Genomic DNA, 6251 nt, shown 5'->3' with positions numbered 1-6251 from the left:
TATCCTACTGCTGGCGTGAGAACTAGAAGTGCAACTGCTAATGAGTGCCTAATGAATGTTTTCTATCTCAAGTAGAGCCTAAGAAAATTGATCAAGCTCTACTAGATCCTGATTGGATATCTACCATGCAGGAAGAGCTGAATCAGTTTGAAAGAAATAAAGTTTGGGAGTTAGTTCTTGCACCAAAGAATAGAAGCATAATTGGAACAAAATGGGTGTTCAGAAATAAGATGGATGAAAATGGTATAGTTACCAGAAATAAGGCTAGGTTGGTTGTAAAAGGCTACTCACCAGAAGAGGGAATTGATTATAATGAAACTTTTGCTCCAGTTGCAAAACTTGAAGTAATAAGGATTTTTCTAGTATTTGCTGTACATTCAAATTTTAAAGTGTATCAAATGGATGTCAAGAGTGCCTTCCTAAATGGCGAGCTAGAAGAAGAGGTTTATGTGCAACAGCCAACTGGCTTTGAAGATCCAGAATTTCCAGATTTTCTGTACAAGCTACTCAAGGCTCTATATGGACTAAACCAGACACCTAGAGCTTGGTACGATATACTGTCAGATTTCCTTCTTAAACATGATTTTACTAGAGGTACTATAGACAAGACTCTCTTCTATAAGAAACATGGTGAAGATATGATCCTAGTTCAGATCTATGTGGATGATATCATCTTTGGTTCTACAAATAAAAAGTTGTGCCAAAGATTCTCCAGGATTATGCAGAGTGAATATGAAATGAGCATGATGGGGGAATTAAGTTACTTTCTTGGACTTTAAGTTAGTCAAAGAAGTGATGAAATCTTCATCAGCCAAACTAAATATGTTAAAATTTTATTGAAGAAGTTTGGCATGGTTGATTGTTCACCTGCATCTACACCTAAGTCTACTGCAACAAAGTTGGATCAAGATAAAAAAGGCAAAAGTGTAGATATTTCAAGCTATAGAGCGATGATTGGATCATTACTTTACTTAATTACAAGTAGACCAGACATCATGTTTGCAACATGTCTATGTGCAAGATTTCAAGTCAATCCAAAAGAATCACATTTGATGGATGTGAAAAGGATTTTTAGATACTTGAAGGGGACTCCAAACTTGGGATTGTGTTATCCTAAGGGAACTGGTTTTGAAGCTGTTGGTTACACAGATGCAGATTTTGCTGGATGCAAGGTTGACAGAAAGAGTACTAGTGGAAGCTGTCAATTTCTTGGTCAAAGACTTGTATCCTGGTATAGCAAGATACAACAATCTGTATCAACTTCTATAGCAGAGGCGGAATACATTGCTGCAGAAAGTTGTTGTACTCAAGTGCTTTAGATTAGAAATCAGCTAATGGATTATGGCCTAGTTTATACAAAATACCAATCATGTGTGACAATAATAGTGCTATATCTATAGTGGCTAATCCAGTTAATCATTCTAGAATAAAGCACATTGATGTAAGGTACCATTTTATTAGAGAACATGCTACAAATGGTACCATTGAGCTCATTTTGTTCCAACAGAAAAACAATTAGCTGACATTTTTACTAAACCTTTGGATGAAGCAACTTTCACTAGACCTGTAGGTGAAACTGGAAAGCTTAATTCTTCATCCTAAAGCAAGAACTCAGCTAATATTTGCAGCAGATTAATTTCTAATAAATCAACTTTTATTTGATTTAATTAGAAATTAACTGAAATATGAATTACAAATATTTCAGAAATCTCTGCATATTTATTTTTCAAAATTCAAAATTTAACTTGGAAGTTTTTTTATATTCTAAGTAAATTGCTCAGTTGTTAATTTACATCTTTAATATGTAAAATTAACATAAGACAAAATTACAGTGATCAAAAGTATATAGAGAACTGAGTTCTCGATAAGTTTAACTAACTTATCGACAAGTCATTTAAGACTTCTCAAGTGAGTTCTCGATAAGTCAATTTCTTGATTTCTCGATTGACTTCTCGATAAGATTAATTATGACTTATCGATAAGTCCTTGTAGAGTTCTCTAGTAGTGTTAATTTACAGAGTTCCCTACAAGAATAATTTTTAGACTTATCAATAACTCAGAACTGAAATAATTTAATTTAATAAATTATTTTGCAATGAAAGCTTCAAGATCTAAGAATCCGTCACTAGATTTATACGTAAGAAACCTCATTAGCTTAATTTCTAAAGTTAAGATTCATTAAAAAGGCATTTTTTCAATATCAGTACTCAAATCATCCATCGCCTTACGGAATGTTAGATCATTTGGTAGTAAGGGACGTAAGAAGGATGGTCCATAAGTGCCTTCAAGTGATAAAGTTTATGAATACATATTATTTCGTGGAAGTGACATAAAGGATTTACATGTAAAATTGTTCGCCACCTGTTCAGACTACATAATCTATATACAATAATAATGATATCATTCAGTCCCGTATTCCGCAAGAAGCAACAACATCTACCATCTTCCCTCACTCTAGTACTAGATCCTGACAAGATTTTAATTCCTATACATCTCATTTGGGACTCCCCAAGTCGTCACCACAACGCAGTGCACCCGTATATCAACCATGGGGAAATTTGGGGTCATTGTCGTCACCAAATTCTTGGGTGCTCCCAGATGGGAAGTATGGTACATTTGAAATCAATGAAGAAGAGATATTCGTTCTAACTAAAAAGTCAGCCTGTAATTTAGCATATCAGAGATTGTCGCAGGTTCCACAGAAGCTCGCTTGTTTTCTTAATGCGATTGTGCAATGCCTTATGCACACTATTCCGCTAGTTGAGGGTGTTGGAACTCATGATCATGTTACGCATTATGATCTTAATATTAATGGGTTTGTTTGATCCATGCTTTCCGTGGCTATGTTGAAATCACATTGGATTTTATGGAGCGTTTTGTTTCTCTTTAGAAACTTGTTGACAACTTAATTGCATTTTATTCTAGTTTTCAGACATATCAGTTGGAGGATGCTGGTGAAATTTGCAGTGTTTTTTTTATAGACTCCAGAGATCTTGAAGTGGTGTAATGTTGTAGTGGTTTAATTCCCCTGTTTCTGATCTAAAGATGGAAGTCTGAAGGGGAAGAGTCTTTGTTATTGGTTGCTCAATGCTTCACATGTCATTCAGATGGCTTGATTCAAGTGGTTTCGTTGTTGTGTCTTCGACTATTTATGTCTCCAACTAATTCAGTGTTTATTTCAGCAAAATAGGTGTTTGTTAGTTAATTCTTGGTGAGCTTGTTCCCTTTGTGGGTTGTGCCCCTTTTATGGGTTGTTTAAGTCGAGAGATCACTCCATTGAAGTGACTGAGTACCCGAGCTTGTGTTTAAGCTATGTGACCATTTATAGTTGAGTTTGCATAGCGTCAAGTTGGCGGATATTACTGAGATCTGTGAGCAATTGTCCTTTAATGACAAGTAAAGCTAATTTTCTTATGATGGTGATCAAAGACAGGGTCCTTTAATGGCAAGCAAAGTCAGGACTTAAATGAAGGTAAGGGCGGTCCTCTAATGGCAAACAAAGCTAAGATACCTCTAATGAAAATCAAAGTCAGGATCCTTTAATAGCAAGTAAAGTCAAGACTTAAATAAATTTAAGGTGGTCCCCTAATGGCAAGCAAAGTTAGGATACCCTTATGACAATGAAAGACAGATCATTTAGTAGCAAGCAAAGTCATGACGTGAGCTTAAACTTATCGTCTTAGTCATCAGTTGGAAAAATATGAGGTAGTTGGTACCAACTTATATCTCCAAGGAGTTTCACTTTGTTCACACTTATTAGCTTGAGGGGGAGTTTTGAGGAATAGAATAGGAGGGTAGTTTGATCTTTGTAACTGAGTAGGTATTGGGCTATATATAAAGCCCACGTAGTTTCTTTTTGGCAGTTGGGTTTACAATGTTTTCTTTTTTGAGATTTAGAAACCACAACTAAAAATAATTGAAGATAGTAAGCTAATTGCTCACCACTCATTAGAGTTCTATAAGGTTAAAACCTTTCCCAGAAAAGGATGATTGAAATAATACTGTGCATGCTAACTTTTTTCCACTATCCACCTAACACAATCACAAATACACGACAATAATTGCTGCTTTCCAAGTTCTGACAAAAGTAACAATAATAAAAGATGATTTACTACCAAAGCAGCTCACTGATAATTTTTCTACTCGTAATACCAACTACAATGCAAATGTCAGGTTGCCTATTTTCAGTGGGACCCAACTTATATCACCTGAATAAAAAATGGCATCTCTAGATAGTGAAGAACTTATTCAAATGCTAAGACTCATTTCTCAGAAGTGTTATACTTTAGCATTCAACAGTTGTGCAACCACTTATTCAAATGCTAAGACTCATTTGTCAGAAGTGTTATACCTTTAGCATTCAACACTTGTGCAACCCAGTTCAATTCTCATAGCTCCAATATAAAATAAAAGAAAAATGAGGAGGCCGGATGTCTAAAGGCTCTCAAATGGGCAGCACTGGAGCTGCTGCAACACTCAATTGCTCACCCCACTAATGCATGCTAACCTTTTTCCATTATCCACCTAACACAAACAAATACAGATCTATATCTGTGTGTATATAATGACAATAAATTGTTGCTTTCCAAGACATTTGATATTCACCCTACTAAAAAAATTCTAAAAAACTCTACAAAGGAATCTTGAATAATGATATAAAAATTAAATTTATTTACAATATAATAAATAATATTTTAAAAATTAAATTTCATACTAAATAAGACAATCTTAGATAAGTTTAGGGGAACAAAGATATTGATATTAACATATGTAATCTACTTTTATGTTAAAAGAATAGTGTTAGTGTTTGGCCTGATATTAAAATTTTATGATTGCTTAGAAATTAACTCAATTTTAAATTTCACCATTTTTTTAACTAAATTTATTTTAATTGAAATATTTATTAAATTATTATAAAGTACATTTTAGTTATCTTCTAAATCATTAATTTACTAATTATCAACTATAATTCATTTAATTTGCTGATTCCCACTTATTTTTAGCATCATATGTTTTATATATTATTTTTTAAGAAATTTATCCAAAAATCTAATATACTGCAATACACCAATATATTCATTCTAGAGACTCACTCTAGGTCTTAACACAACTCAGTCACAACCATCTTTCCCCCTCTCTCAAAAAAAGACCTGGATAATGGAGTGCAAGGCCATAACTATTGTTCATGCATGTCTTACAGTCAATGCCTGTTTTCAAGTTTAAAAGCCACTACTAAAAATAATTGAAGATAGTAGGCTAATTGCTCACCACTCATTCCAATTCTACAAGGTTAGAACCTTCCCTAGAAAAAGATGATTGAAATAATATTGCAGCTGTATTGCACCACTCAATTGCTCAGCCCACCAATGCATGCATGCTAACTTTTTTCCACACCTAACACAAACAAATACATGACAATAAGTTGATGCTTTCCAAATTGTGACACAGTAATTTTTTGAAAAGATGACTCTACTACCAAAACACCTCACTGATAGTTTTTCTACTCCTAATAGCAACTGCAATACAAATGTCAGGTTGTCTATTTTTAGTGGGACCCAACTTATATCACCTCAACTAAAAATAATGGCCTCTCTAAGTGTCCAACTTATTCCAATGTTAAGACTCATTTGTCAAAAGTACTATACCTTTATCATTCAATACTTGTGCAACCCGGTTCAAATCTCATAGCTCCAATGCAAAATAAAAGAAAAATGACTAGGCCCTATGTCTAAAGGCTCTCAAATGGGCAGCACTGGAGATGTTGCACCACTTAATTGCTCAGCCCATTAGTGCATGCTAACTTTTTTCCACTATCCACCTAACACAAACAAATACAGATCTATGTCTGTGTATATATAATGACAATAAATTGGTACTTTACAAGACATAGTAATATTTTAAAAAGATGATTCTACTACCAAAGCGGCTCACCCAGAGTTTTTCTACTCCTATACGTGCAGCTGATATTCACTAATAAAAAAATTCTAAAAACTCTACAAAGGATTTAATCTTGAATAATGATATAATAATTAAATTTATTTATAATATCATATATTATTTTAAAATATTTCATCACTAAATAAGAGAATATTATATAGTTTAGGGGAACAAAGATATTGATATTAACATATGTAATCTACTCTACGTTAAAAGAATAGTGTTAGTTAGTGTTTGGACTGATATTAAAATTTATGATTGCTTAGAAAGTAACTCAATTGTAAATTTCCCATTGTTAGTTAACTAATTTATTT

This window comes from Apium graveolens, chromosome 1 (genome assembly GCF_009905375.1).
Source record: "Apium graveolens cultivar Ventura chromosome 1, ASM990537v1, whole genome shotgun sequence".
Lineage (NCBI taxonomy): Eukaryota > Viridiplantae > Streptophyta > Magnoliopsida > Apiales > Apiaceae > Apium > Apium graveolens.
Note: the sequence above shows the minus strand (reverse complement) of the source record.